Here is a 15677-nt window from a genome sequence, read left to right on the forward strand (position 1 = left end):
GACGTGGGACTGGCGGAAAGGCTGAAGCAAAGCTGGCTTCACAGACCTACCTACCAGGCTGTAGGGAAAGGGGTTTCCTCCCCATCTCTCGGTACAGCACCGGGGCCTCCCTGTGCTCCCTTTGGCCTGGGCACCAGACGCGGGGAGCCAGAGGGAAAGGACAGCGTGGGGCACTGGCGGCGTCACCTCGAGTCCCCCATACACACCTCTCCTGTGCGGGGACGGGCTGCCTCCTCCCCGTCCTACGTGAAATCCAGGAAAACCACTGCAACACGATCCAGAAGAGGCCACAAAATGCACAGAATAAACGAAAACTGAGGGGTCTTTTCCTCCAGCTACTGCTTCTGTTTCATGTTTTTGTGTTTGCCATGCTACAAAAGCCATGGAGGCGAACAGAAAATCAGGTTCATGGTATAGCAGAAAAATGCACACATGAAAACTGATAACTGAATTGAAATGAAAACAGTTTATTCTACCTCACACAACGCGGTCAAAAAAGTAACATTGCATTACCCAGTCTGATCTGCTACCATACCAAACTCTTGGTATTGCTAATTAGCAAGATGCCTACATTAAACTTAAGAATTGGGGCCAAGTAATAAAGTAGTGTGTGGCACAATCTGCGATATTGGTGTATAAGGTTTCTGCTTAGATTTCACAAACACGATGCCTCCGGTATATGATCTGACAGGCTGACTACAATTTTGAAAAGGGACCTCGATAACAGGATTTGAATCATGGCACTGATGCACCACCTTTGAGAACTGAAATCTTTTAATTAAACATGTAGAAAAGATGTTAAAAGATGAAACTTAACAATAAGAGCTGACAATTTAGTTTCATGACTGAGGCATAACCAGTCTGTGCTCCCCAAAGAAAGGGAGAAGCAGAAGCAATTTTTGAACACAGATCTGCAAGAGTTAAACATCACAAACTTGTAGCTGTGATGGCAGAGGCCTACCTTTTATCAATCTATCTCAAGAAGAAAAACCCATTTTCCATACAGCTTTTTTGAGGGGCTAGTTAAAACATAAAAACAGCTTTTTTCTGGCTGGACCTGCACCTCTTTGGTAGGAAGTATGTGATGGAGTCACTAGATCCACACTAAGACTTTACCTGGCCCCTGAAGGTCCATTGGCTCAAACCACAAATAAAGACAAATATATCCTTATTTGGCTGATGTGATCAAAAGGGTTTGTTGGGAAAACGCACGAGCCTAGGATATGCTTCACTGTGGTGAGAGTTGGACCACAAGCCTTGTGAGCTGACATTCGCCCACTGCAGCCACTTCTCTAGGAGACTTGCAGTGAGTATTACTGGACACCTGCAGTCCTCAGACTTGCTCAGAGCCTGGCTTGGCTGGGAAAGACCTCTTCTAGATAGAGAAACCTTCAACCACCCAAGGGCAAAAGTTTGCCTAAAGGCCCCATATGTCAGAAAATTCCTTAGATAATAGCAAGCCCTCACTCTGCTTCCCCAGTCTCGAGCACCTGATAACACTGACTGATCTTTCAGAGGATGGAAGGAGTAGGGGCACAACCGAAAAACAATACACGTTTACCTTCACTAATATTTCACCATGTTTCTAAGACAGCTGAAATTTTGTAAATAATCAAATTTGGTCTAGATCCCCCAAACTTCTAAGTGTTGGAAGGCATTCAATTTTAATCCAAGCTAAATCACCTAACCTTAATAAAGGATTTATGTTTTGAAGGAGGAGACTGTGCAATAATTCAAGCACAGCTGGAAGCAGATTGACATGTTAATCTGTTGTTTGTATTAGGTACATTTGGATTTACCTGTAATCTGTGCCCTTTCTCCTCTAGTAGGGAAAGATACAAGACAAGAGGCCATTCAGATTCAAACTATCTCATATAGTTCTCCAAACAAAATTGACTGACTCTGGCATTTTATGCAAGGGCATCCATTCCATATGCCCAAAATGATGCAGACAAAGTCAAGAATACATTTTCACACTCATGCTGAGCACCTGATGCCAGAAGTATCCAGCAAGAGGCATAAGAGATCCTGCAAAAAAATACCAGTGTCACAAACGCCCTTTCTTATAGCTCTTGCTTACCGAAACCTCAATCCTGATACTCCTGAAGGAAACAAGATAGGGTAAGACAAAAGGGAGAAAAGTCTTATTTGGAGAAGAAAACTTCATCTCCATATGCAATATCTGAAAAATTATTTCCACCAGCTACCACGGTGAATTTGAGATGAGCATGGGGTGGAAGTGGCACCTTAGTGGAAATATATTTGTATCCCTAAGTGTTATTGCACATGTAGTTTGGATAAAATTTAAGTATGTCAGAGTTATAGCAAGTGCGCTTTAGACATATGAAACTATTGAATTTCTACATTAGTAATTGACCAATGATCAACTTTACTGACAGTCCTGGAAGATGGACTTCTCTGAATGTAGACATGGAGGTAGAAAGTCATCTTTCTTTCTTATACCTACAGGTGTTTGCTGCTACTCAGAGTTGATTTCATGAGACATACAGGGAGATTTAAGTCCACTAATTCATGCATCGTCCTTGGCCTGAGACTAACAGCAAGTGTTTGCAGCCAATGTTCCAGCAACTCAGCAAGAAGTGAATGTAATCAGAAAATGCCGGGGAGGGAGGAGAGAAACAAAAAAAATCCAGCCTCAGTAATATGAAAAGCTTGTACAGATATACAAGGTGCATTATTCACTTGTTACCAACTGTTAAAACTTAAGCAAGATGTTGATGAGCACAATTTGAATGGAAAAATAAAGTAAGGTTTGTTCCTACTGTGGCTCCAAAGGATTTGTCAACACAAAAGGTGTTAGAAGTTCAGTACCACTAAAATTAAAATGCTTGCAGAATTTCAAGTATTCATGAGTATATATTTATGTTTAAAAGAAAGAAATAACAGGGAAAAAAGGATTATTTAGTGGTCTGTATTGCAGAGGGTAACAACAAAAATTGTGTGTGTTTTACTATGTTAAAATGCTCCTGAGTCATACAGGATTAATGGCAACAGCCCTGACAGAAAAAAGCAAGACTCTCATCCAAAAAAGCCTTTTTGTGCAATTTTTGTGGATGTTTCATTGTTTTTTATATACAGTATGTGACCACCTGCTCTAAGCACTAGCAATTTTTCAGAGCTGTGTTTATTTTTAAGCTGTTTTCAAAAGCTGGCTGTCCAACCCCAAAAGCAAAAGCATCACTTTAGTCAGATTCCCTTCTATGGATACATTATAGAAGTCTTCAAGTCACAGCATATTTTAAATTCCTCTATTCATCCCCCTGATTCAGTGCTTAAGGGGTCTCTCATGCAGAGTCTACTGTATGTTTCGTTTAAATTCTAGTGCCGTCATCTAGGCCAAGAATCTCAGCTTTGGGATTCTTTGCCCGTCACCTTCAACATGCGTTACTATGGGTACTGGAAAGCCTATTACTGTACACAGAGAAGAGCCACAAGAAAGAAAAGGCACATAGATTTGTAGCAGTAACACAAAAAAAAAAAAAAAAAAAAGGCAAAGGGGAAGAAAATTCACGGCCACTAGTAGGATATAATTTTGTACAATAGCTTTCTCGTAGAAAAGCTGAAAATCTTAATGTAGTTAGAACCAAAGAAAAATTGAAGGAGAGATCAGTGTTTCCTACCCTGTAGTGTCACATAGAACATATATTGCACACTGTGTCTTTCCTATGCTTCTCAATTCTGTTGGAATACTACGGGAAGTAAATATCATTCACATAAAACCAGCACTCTGTCAACAAGTCTTTTTTACCACTGAAATAATCAATGAAGAAACAGCAAACTGCCCTGCAGCCTTCTGCACTCTCTAACGTCTACAATAAGATTTCTACATGTTGGCAGTCAATACAGTTCAATTAATGTTTAATTCATGTTTTCTTCCTGAAGCAAGATGAAAAGACAGAACATTATCAATAGCAGAGCTACAGCAAAAACAAACACTTTTTGTTCCAATATTACCATCTTTTTGAGATGCAAGGCACTATATCTCAGAAAGCCAAAATGTCATCTGCTGTTTATTTTCCAGAGCTGGATTAAGTTCTGCAGATGATTAAATAAAATATTAGTGTAAAAATATATGGTGAAGGGAATTGTTCAGCAAATGCAGCAGGCAAACTGAAGCAGAACATAGCCATTTTCATTATTTTCAGTGAAGATATTCTGGAAACTATACACAATCCCATCATATTTAAGTGCATACCAGCTAAAAACTCAGTCTCACTAAAAATCTTTTCTCTTCTGTCCTGCTTATTTCTGGTTATCAGCCAGATTGCTGGTCATCGAATTGAATGCTGACTGCTCCTAAGAGGCTGGCAAAGAACTCCCTGCTGAACTGCCATGATCCCTCTCTCGACAGCAAGCATCTGTCTTGGTGAAGATACAGAGTGTTTATCTCCATGGCAGGCTTGACTCAAACATCCAAGGCTCTAAAAATAAGAGTTTAAAATCTAATTCATGTCTACGGCCCACCTAATCACCCAGCAGGCTTCAATAAATGCTTTTTCATTGTTTCCTTTTTAGCTTCCTCTGCTTAACCAGCAGATGCAGTTATTCACAGTGCAGTTACGCATTAACCTCTTAGACCCCCACATGAATCCAAGACATTCACCAGGAAAGATTGGTGAAGAGAGAGAGAGAGCCAACCAGGGCTATCTTATATAATGAACACCTTCAATATTTTGATCATCTGTGATAGTTTAGTACAAAATAGGCTCCGCCCATTATCTTGAAACTTCTCATATCAAAACATTAGAGATTTCAAAGCAGCAGAATGAAAAATGCTTTGCATTAGGTGCTGGACCAGTGGAAATGAGATAAGAAAGGCAGGCAACATTTTTTAATACTTCTCAGGGTACCAGGCAAAGTATTTTACACAAAGGTCATCATTCTGTACTGAAGACATAGTCTACAGCACATGCCAAGAGACCAAAATATCACTGACCAAAAGTTGATTACAGCAAGAGGTACCACATGAAGTTTTGCTTGGTTACCACCACCCTGGAAAGAAAATAGTTTTACAGCAGCATAGCAGCAGCAGTTCAGTGCTGAGGTACACAACAAGCACAAGCAACAGCATTCAGACACTTTCATGCCAGGGTTTGGAAACCCCACCAGAGACAACTGCAATAAGCACATTGGTCTTTTTCATCTCTTCCTGAAGACGTATCTAAATTTGGGTGTGTATCGTGAAAATTTATTAGCAAAATGCTGAGAGTACTGACCTGGATCAAAAAGTAACTAATATATCAAGCAGGACATGATATTCTGGATGAGACTAACGAAAACATCAGAAGGTCTAGAAAATAGGACACAAGAAGAAAGGCTGAAGGAGTTCATGTTGTTTAGTTTAAATAAGAAAATACTTTGAAAGAGAAACTAGCAGTCTTCAAACACACCAAATGTATAAAAGGCAGGTAGAAAGTGGAAGAGAGAAAGTTTTGCTTCATCCACCATAGGCTTGATAAGGTGGATTTACGTTCAGTTCAGGAGAACAGTTCAGTTGGGAGTAAGACGCATGGGGAAGGAACAGGTGACCTGAAGGTCTCTCGCTTTAACAAGTTGGCCCAGCATCTCTCAGAAATGGCATAGACGTCAGGTGATCCTACTCTCAAGCAGGGGGGTGGGCCAGGTGATCTGTCAAGAGCTTTTCCAGATTACTCTAACTGTAGGATTGCACAGACCATTAGCAAGAACGGATGACATCCAGTGTAGATATCCATCCATAGATGACATCCATAGTGTACCTCCTACCCAGTGGAGGCCCCTGGATAATGAAGCACTTGGTGTAGGCTGAAGAGCACAGAATTCAGTATGTTGTCTGGATAATTAGAACAAACCTACCAATAGAAGGGAAAACATTGGGGGAAATAGCTGTATGTGTAAAGAGCGTGTTCATATATGACTGATTTACCAGGGGCCAGTCACATGCCTAACAAACCTCTTCCCTGTGGAATGGGGTGGATGACCATGCATCAATGTTTCACATGCAAAAAGGATGAACCTGGCATGTCAGGCCTCATGTTAAGGGACACAGCCATAATACTTGCCTGGCCCTCACAGTCCTTAGCCCACCAGATAGTTTGGGAGACAGGATGAATGGGATCACAGCCAAATGTGTTTAAAAAAAAAACCCCTTTCCAAGGAAAATGCTTGAAAGGAAATATAGCTTGTTTGTTTGTTTTAAAAAAAACAGCCCATGTGCATAAAGGTAGCAATGCCTAGAAGATATCTCCACACCAAACAGTATGGGACATCTCTCATCTGGAGGGAAAAGACCAGCCAGACTCAAGTAAAATATTCCTAAGGAAAAGACTGTCTAAGCAGCTGCAAAACTGAGAGCTCAATAAGGCAGTAAAAGATACTTCTCCACATCAGGTGATGGATTTTGATTCTTTCACTTTTATCAGATTATGCTGAGTACATGGGAAAATAAAAGCAGAAAGGATGTTTCTTGTCTCATAAGCACAGTTCAGATAAGGATAAGAAGGAAAGTTGTTCTTCCCTTTCAAAAGGCAATGGACTGAGGAGGTATTGTTATTCAGCTGCCAAGAGCTCTCTCCCTTATGTATAGACATCAGTGTTTTCTCTGAGATATTGTCTGATATCTTAATTGGAGGCTACCTTTCACATACGCCCATGGAGAAGTGAAGCGCTGCTTCACTTTCTTGCAGGGAGAAAGACTGCCATAGGCCCTAGCAGAGCTGATGTTGTCGAGAAAGGGGTGTCACAGTGTTAATACACACAGCCTTATATGCTGATCGGCTGTGCTTCAAAGAGTTTCCTATATACTGTCCTGCATAGTTATAGCATGAAAATTAGCCTCTGTTCCAAGGGAAGCCCAGTGCAGCTTCCATCTCTTGGGATTTCCTAGATCAGAAGGCGTTGCAAAAGCTGAAGGAGTCAAACCTGCCAAACTGATGAGAGAATAAAAACAAAGCAAAAAGAAGCCCACTGAATTCTAGGGAGCCATGTCTAGTAACTCCCCAGTAAAGCATCACATGGAAAAAGAGAGAAGAGTCCTGTACTCATCTACTGTGAAAGTGATCACCGCAGGGTTTGGTTTTTTTTAATGTTATATCTACATTCCTAAAATTATCCAGCTCTACATATGGTAAAATTAAAGGATTTTGTATTAACTGTGAACTTAACATCTTCACCTTACTCTCTAACCCCACCAATTCAATTTTGCCTTTCTACACATTTTTCTGTAAAGATATCCAAAAAAATAATCTAAAAACAGAATTTTTACAACACTAAGTAACAGCTCATCTGTACAGGAAACTTTCAATGAAAATCAGTTGGGTTTGGGGGAAAAAAAAGCCACATATGATTTAGACTATTTCATCTACCTCTATCCATGTCTATACTTATCTAACTGGTGAGGCAGGCACCCTATAATGTCAGTCGGCTGAAATTACTCAAACATTTGCCTTATAGAAGCACCATGAGATTCTACTCAACAGGAAAGCCTCCATCATAAACGTCACTTCCACTCTGGTAGGCAGCTTTACAAATAAGTCTGCATTTAAACCAATAGTGTTAGCATAGGATTCACCTGATAAATTAAAATTCCAATAAATACTCAAGAGTTTTATCAATAGTTCCAGAGTAGTGGTTAGGTAATCCTACCAGTATCCAACATTTGCCATATCACTTCTTTTGGAATGAGAATTTTATAAAGGAAAAAATTGCTATAGAAAAGATGATCAAGAAAAAAATTGGCTGGTTTCTTTCATTTTTAATAAAACAAAATAATCCCATTTTCCTTCAAACTTGACCAACCAAATGGCTGTTAAACACCTCCTAGGTGAAATGCTTTTTCACTTCATAAGGAAAGGATTTCAATGTTTAGCTCACCAATTCAGCTAATGTTTAATTCATTTCCTTGTCTGCTAGTTAGATTAAAAGAAAGAACTTATGTAAACAGGATGGAGGTAGCAAAAATGTGGCTTTGCACTCCAATCCTAATTTACAAAACTACCAAGTTCCAATTTCAAGATAAAAGATATCTTAGGAGAGAGGCCAAAGTTGAGATTGCAAACCAGGAAGAAACTACTGGGACACAGACATCACTGATGATAAATCCTTTAGGCAAAGTCAAATTTATGATCTAGTTAAAATGGAATATCCTGGCATCTAATGTCATCACAGCACTAATGGGATATATCTGTTGCAACAAACTGCCTTCTCCCATAAAATATATTATTTTCTTTATTTCTTGTTTCTCGGCTTGCCTCTAGTTTTATGCTAGGCAGAGAGCACTAACCGAGCATAGTGCAGGTTAGTTTTTTTCCCCAGGTGCTTTGCAGCATTTGTGTATTCACTACCACTGTAACATGGCACTGGTATTAAGTAACAGAAAACAGAGTACTGGCAAAAAATGCAGACTTACATGTTCTGCAAAGACCTAAAGAGAAAGAGGAAGTGTAGAGGAAATCACCTTTTTTTCTTTTTCCGGACATTTGTATTCCTTTTTGAGCCATGAGAAAAGCAGTGATTAATCATAGCCAGGTGTCATGGAACAAGAGACATAGTGCGATGTGTATGTGAAAGGTAGACGTTATCTGTGGAATCACAAATCCACCTTTCCTAATTGGAGATCTCCTTCGACCAAAATGGAGAGTGTACTGAATAAGCTCATTTTAAGACCCATGACTTCTGTTGTAATAATTCAGAGTTTTGACAACACTACAAGAAGCTGAGAATCCCCAGCTTCTGGTTTATTCCTCATATGTCTACCCTTTCCAAAAAATACATTGATTTTTATAGGTATGACAAGCTGGTTCAATTCATCTCTATGTGAAGCAATCTTTCAAATCTGTACATGAATACTAGAAGATATTTTGAGCACACCAGAAAGGGTAACAAATGCAAACTGCTGTAGGCTCACATATCTGGCAGGATGACGTCTAGAAAACTGTAGAACTGCTGCAATTTATACAATATAATGACACTGCATCAGATAATATACTACCTGATGGAAACTGCTAAAAAACATATAAAGGAACCATAAGGAGAGAGAGAAAATAACCCCAAATGTATGCAGGAATAAATACAACTACTGACCTTCTGTATGTTTTCCTCTATTCCCCCCACCCCAGCTGCTTTGATTTTAGTGTAGTGTAGTCTTTGTTGACATTGCAGCATGAAAATGAAAGGGGGGGGAGGGAATTAACCCTAAGAGGAAAGAGAAACCGTTGCAGATTTCATTTATTCCTAGTTCTTCAAACTAATCCATTTGCAAGTCAATCTTATCAAAAAGGAGATAGGCTCCTTATTACAATGTTCCAGGGGAAAGAAAAAAAACCTAAACCAGCTCACATTGAGCAGTCTACATAGCCAGAGGAATTCAAATACAGAGTTTTTTTTCCCTGCATCCCCCACAGCACAGTTACTGGTTGCAGCCTGCACACCATTCATTTCCAAAAGAACCTTTTGATTCAACTAAACACTAAACATTTTGAGCATTAAAGAAAAAAGAAGCCTGTGCATCCACCTAGGTTCAACCCCAAAGGGAAGTATGGAAGACAAATAAAGGAGTTCTTTTCAGTCTCTGGACTACGCATCTCTTCCTACACCTCTATGCTTCCCAAAAATTAAGCATAAGCACAAAAATGTTGTATATTCCAAAGCCACGCTTGCAGAATTTGCTGCTAAATCTTCCCCCTACAGCAGTACTGCCTTTAAAGCTAAAGCTTCATTATTTAATTATTTTCTAGCCTGTGAACACAGCCTTAAAAATGAAACGTGACTAAAAACTCAGGCAGTGTCATTTCTGAGACTACAGCAGAAATTAGAAACAAGGCCTCAATATTGTAGATAATACAAAAAAATGATAATGAAATTGTGAAGTCCGTATGCTAATGTGAATCTTGGTCCTCTCAGCTTTGTATTGCATTAATATGAATAGCCATATGACTATTTATTCACTTCATTGAGGTGCTAAATCTAAACAGCAAAGATGATAGTGAAATGTGAGCTTTGCTAGAGCATCACTGATAATCTGTTTTCACAAAAGCACGGGTAACGTGCTTATTCAGGTCTTCTCTGTTATCAAAAGCCCTAACTTTCCTATCTCCAGATTTCTCTCATGGTTTGATAGGAATCAGCTATGTGTTCTCAACAGACAAAAATCATTAGAGTGTTGAGACTTGAAATTATGAAATCATAATACCAAGACTGGAACTGAACACACAGGGTACCTCATGGGACTGCGAGAAGATGTTGCTGCTCGCTCACTTATACAACTCCCCTACATCCTCCATTTTATTTAAGGTAAAATCAACTGTTGGCAAAATTCCACAGCTGAAAAACCACACAATACAGACATTTTTATGAAGGTCTTAGGTCCAGCTCACTGTGTGCCAAACTGCTTTCTCTCCTTTCCTGTCAGGATGCAACAGCATTAAAAACAATGGCTAATGGGGCTGATATTCCACTGCTATCCAAGCAGGTCTTAATTGCAGCAAGGGCAGTTTCTGCCAGCTTTTCAAAACTAGGGCTTCTTCTGCCAACTTCATTAAGCTTATTTTTACAGTGCATCATTCCCCTGTTTACCATCAGCTCCTCCTGTAATGAAATGCCCACCCGAATATTGGCTCATCAGAGAACATTAAGAGTATCCATACGCTGAATCTCTTGGTATTGCCGATAGTTCTGAAAAGTTAAGAACATCAGGAGGTGTTCATGGTCACCCAAAGAGGCTTTTCTGTTGGGTTTAATTTTAGCTCTTTCTTTTTCTCATTCAGGAGGGGGTGATCAAGATTTTTTTAAAATGTGTTAATAAATAAACTTGAGGAGGAAAGGTTGAGCATCCAACTGATTTACTAGTGCCTACAGACACTGTGCAATGGTAGTAAACTGTGGGTAACTTTTTCTGTCTAAGCTCAGGTTTTTTCTTCTATTTTGTAAGCACCAACCTTGTGCCATTTTGAATGATAGTTCTTTTTGTCTCTTTTTCTCTCCAGTCTAATACCTGTCACAACCATCACACAACCAGCTTTAGTTAACCCACTGATCCATGGAAAAGCAGAATCTGGAGCCTGCAGAAGTGTTTGCCTACTGAAACCTATATTTGCTTACAGCTCGCCTATAAAAACCTATGTTTGTGTATATTTTGAATCCTTTACTTGCTTTACCTTTTGATGAAGAAAGCAGTAAAGTACAAGCTCAGCTGAGGCAGTGGGTTAACAACATCTAAATTTTAACAGTGTTGAGTGATAAAACATCCCTGGAGATTTGAGAGGGTGGGAGGGAGGACTCAAAGGCATATCAAATTAAACATCTTTGAGTCCTCAGGGGCAGAGTCAGAGGGGGAAGGGAAAAGCTGTCATCTCATTTCTCCAGTCAGTACTGCCTGCAGATGCAGGTTAGGAAGCAGGCCTTCTGAGGAGAACAGGGATCCATTTGTTGAAATGCTTATCCCTCCATATTCATCTCCCCTTTCTTTCTTAGTGCTTTTCATCAGCATTTCTTCCATTTTTATAATAAGACTAATGTTTTGTGAAGGTTTGGGTTTTTTTTTAAATGAAGTCTTCTGAAATATTCATTCAAATGCTTCACAAAAAAACCCTGAATAACAGGCTTAATTAAGGAAAGCTCTTTTTATCCCTCTTTTTTTCAAATAAACCCCTGCGTTCCACCAATAATTAATTAAAATTAAATTTTAAAAATAAAAGCAATAGAGGCATCAGAATCTATCAATAATTAATTAAGGAATTAAATTGATTGCTAGGGGTAGCACATGTGACAGCACAGGTGTCCTGTGCTGGTGATTTGTCACACACTCTGATACCTCGCATCATGTGTTGGAAGGTCTGAATGCTGAATGTTGAAACGTACAGGTTCTGCTCCCAATTATGGGTCTGCAGGAAAGCTACAGGCTATAGATTGGCTGGTTGTTAATTAAATGGCAAAATGCAATTTCTGCCTCTTCCCACCTTTGTACTGGATGACCTTCCTTTTTCCTCCGTCTTTGGAAAATAAAATTAGTTCCCCTGGCAAGTGACATTGTTCACCTCCTCTAGGTTCTTCCCATCAACTTGATATAGTGTTTTCTGCTACAGTATGACCACCATCCATAACTTCCAGTAAAGAAATAATGACACAACTCATTTACTTATTTTTTTAAGACACAGAATGCAATAAAGTTTTCAGATTTTTTCAGTTGCTATAAGCTGCATTACTATCTGCATCAACACCAGTAACACACCTTACCGAGCCACGATGTCCCAGACTGTAACCCTTCCTAAAGGTGTGCAAAATGCACCACTACAGCTCTCTTCAAGTCTTCTCAGAGTAACTGATAGGCTTTACAGCTAACGCATCGGGAACGATGGTATTCCTAGAGAGCCCAGCTTTGTGGAGAGAAGCATTAAATACAACTGTGAAAAAGAAAAAGGCAGATGAAATTAGCATCCATTAATGGCTGCTCTGTCACAGAGTGTTCGACCAGCCCTTGGCACCTTGCTGTGTTGCTCTGGCTTAACATGGTGCCAGAGCGTGCACCCGCCGTGCTCGCTGCAGCCGAGGGACTGTGATTCAGTCACAACGGAGCGGTGGTTGCGGTAGCGGCGGTGAGTAGAAGAGACAGACAGAGGGGAGGGCGAGAGCTGAAGGAGTTTTGGGTAGTCCTCAGAGGGAAGCTTCAGAGATTGGATTTCTGATTTTTCCAATTGCGATTTTGGACCAGCGCCAGGCGATGAGTCAGTGTTTGTCACTAACGGGGTTCTGTAATGGGGAAATCTACAGCAGTGTGACAGCCTGTCACCACCAGCAAAGTAAGATGGCACTGCAGAGTTAATAAGCCAGGGAGACCATAAACACAAAGAAACCAGAAATAAAGAGAGTAAGGAGGAACATGAAGCAATAAACAACAAAATACATACAACAAAATACACAGGACCACACACACAAAAATAACATTTCTGCACATGGAACTGGCTTTGGTTTCTTTGTTTTCAAAGTTTACAAGCCTATATTCTAGGAAAACAGCTTTAAATTGCTCTCAGCCACCCAAAACCCCAAATACAGACACACACATAGCCCAAAGACACGATGCACTCACTCCTGCCTATGCCAACACCCAGACTTACAAAGCAGTTTGTGCAGCCTGCTAACAGCGCGGGACATCCCACGTGCTGGTTTTCTCCTGCCCAGGGTTGGAGAGTCTCCTGCACAGTGACACCCCTGCAGTGTGCCTGTAGCCCATCTGGAAAGGGCACAGGTACTGTTTGGCTCACAGCACATGGGAGAAGGGCACTCTTGGCTGCCTGCTAGGTGAGCTGGCCCAAGTGTGAACAGGTAACCAAAACCAGCTCTAAAGCAGAAAACCCCAGAAAAAAAGCTGGGCCTCTCCTCTTGATAAGTAAACTGGTACCAGTTATGGATAAGATGAGAGAAGACAGATCACGTGAAGGTCAGTGGGGCAGGACCTTGCCATAAGGGCATTACTGTAGGAGGGAAATGAGGAAGCAGACTTTGGTAAGGGGTGGAAAATGGGACCTGTCCTGACAACCTGGATTTTCTTTGGCCACCTGCTCTGTTGAGCTGGGCATCCCTGATGTACATCACAGACAGAAAGTGACATTAACCACACCATGTGCTGCCAATACTCAGTACTGATCCCAGCTCAGAGGCCAGGCTGCACACGTGGTGTGCTCCCTCAGGCAGCGTGGGCCGTCGGAGCCTTCCTCAGGTCTCCCACAGTGAATATCACATGCTATGTTCCTGTTATTTGTAATAGCAGTCTGTCATGTTCTTGGGCAGGGCATCACCATTTCATTATTGGTTTGCTTATTGCACAAAACTAGAAAAATGTGAAAAATAATGGAATGTGGCAAATCCTGAAAAGAGAACTGTCTGAAATTTCATTTTTTCCAGTGCTATGTGTCTATTTAAGGGTTCAAAGATGAGTAAAAAGCCTCTATTTAATAAGTAAATAAGAATGCATCATAGCAAAAAGAGGCAGTTTGAATGCTTAGTCTGTATGGTCTCAGTTTCATACTGCTTTCTCTGCTACTAAATGCACACAGATGCATCATCTCTTCCCTCTCTTCTTTCCCCAAACTAGGCTTTTAACCCAGTAACCTCATTTCTTCTTACTTTGACTGCCTCCATGAGCTGGATACTTTTAAATTTTGGACACACCCAAGTTCTAGGGATGTCCATAAAAAATTAGCCAATTAAGTCATGCAAAGACCTGAGCATAGTTAACATTCATTTACAGCATGAAAAGAGCAAAACACCTTCCTGATGCTTGCCAATTATGTGGTATTTCAGCCAAATGTATTCAATCATGCCAGAATGAAAATTCCAAAGTGTGCATTATGTTCCTTTCTAAACCTTGTTAACTTAATTAACTCTCAGTTAAATGTGCACTGATCTTAAACCTAAAGCATGTTTGATAAGGTATTTTTCATTAGGCAATAGAAAGAATTTGAAATACACAAACCATTTGTAACAACAGAGAAGACTCCCTTCCTAAAACTGTATACAACACACACCCAATTCATGGTCAGTGAAGGTTTATATTCTATTTGTACTTTGTTATGCTCTTGTCAGTTTTACTTGGATCACAAAACATCATTCGAGCAATACTATCCACCAAACATGGAAGATAATATTCTGCACTGTCAGTACCATTTAAAATGCAAGACCGAGTAATATGAAAAATGATTAAACCATCCAATAACAATTGTATTTAACCTGCGTTGCCACTGCTAAATTCACACACTGAGTGACTGATTGGTGAAATTATTAGAGGCACAAGTCCATATACTCAGATCATGTAACCAGCAGGCATACAGCCATTTCTAATAATAAAAAAGAAAAGAGGGCAAGGGGCTTATCATTCTTAGCAGAGCTGTAGCATTTTTTTAACGAACCCAGATCCACACCAGAAATAACATGGAGATGGTGCACTTCACTAGCTGCTGATAATTTTGTTGCTTGCAAATCGACTATTATCTCAGAATGCTTTGCTGGTCTTTTTTCAAAAAAAAACAAACCCAAACCCTCATACCTGGATGTGACGGACACTAAGGCAGAGGTTACAGTTGGCAATAGGAAAGTAATCTGGCTACCCCCCAAAGCAGATGCCATAAAAACAAATTATTATTACCAGAAGAGACAGGCATGCCTGGCTGTCAGAACAAGTAGTTAAACGGGATAACGACTCTCTGCTCTGTCCTAGAACTGAGGCTGCAGAAAGTTCGTTCCCCACAGCGTCCTGTGCATTGTAAGAGGTAGCTTCTAAAAATCACAGCTGGACAGGTCTGTCCTCCTTTCTCTACACAAAGGGAATTCTGAAGTATATTCTAGGCCAGCTGAAGAAGCAAAGCACTGTATTAAACTGATGTCACCCACATTGCTCATCCCTCACCTATTGCTTCAAAATAATCCACAAATGAATAGCACTCTCATATAGGCACAGAGAGGCATACATGGCACAGACAGTTATACTGACATACTGAAAAATATGCATACAGGGCACTCCGTAGCCATGCTGCTGTCATTAGGTACGTTGAAGCACAAGAAGAGATGGATACCATGACAGGTCCAAAAATAACTTCACTGAGTTAAACAGAGTTATGGTCTGTGTCTGTGGGCTATATTTCATGTGACCAGTCAGTTGCCAGCACAGTAAGATTTCCCAGCTTTCC

General features: G+C 40.3%; 1 protein-coding gene and 1 long non-coding RNA gene across 4 annotated transcripts in view; one reads left to right on the forward strand and one right to left on the reverse strand.

Annotated features, from left to right (window-relative positions):
• The window catches only part of LOC115343732, a 124619-nt gene extending 121837 nt beyond the window's left edge, over positions 1-2782 (forward strand). The window contains exon 5 of the long non-coding RNA XR_003924262.1: positions 2470-2782. This is a non-coding gene — a long non-coding RNA (uncharacterized LOC115343732). The remainder of the gene's footprint in view (positions 1-2469) is intronic.
• DSCAM (DS cell adhesion molecule) overlaps positions 1-15677 on the reverse strand; it is a 475910-nt gene that overhangs the window by 308986 nt on the left and 151247 nt on the right. The window lies entirely within an intron of this gene.

This window comes from Aquila chrysaetos, chromosome 7, assembly GCF_900496995.4.
Source record: "Aquila chrysaetos chrysaetos chromosome 7, bAquChr1.4, whole genome shotgun sequence".
NCBI classification, from domain to species: domain Eukaryota; kingdom Metazoa; phylum Chordata; class Aves; order Accipitriformes; family Accipitridae; genus Aquila; species Aquila chrysaetos.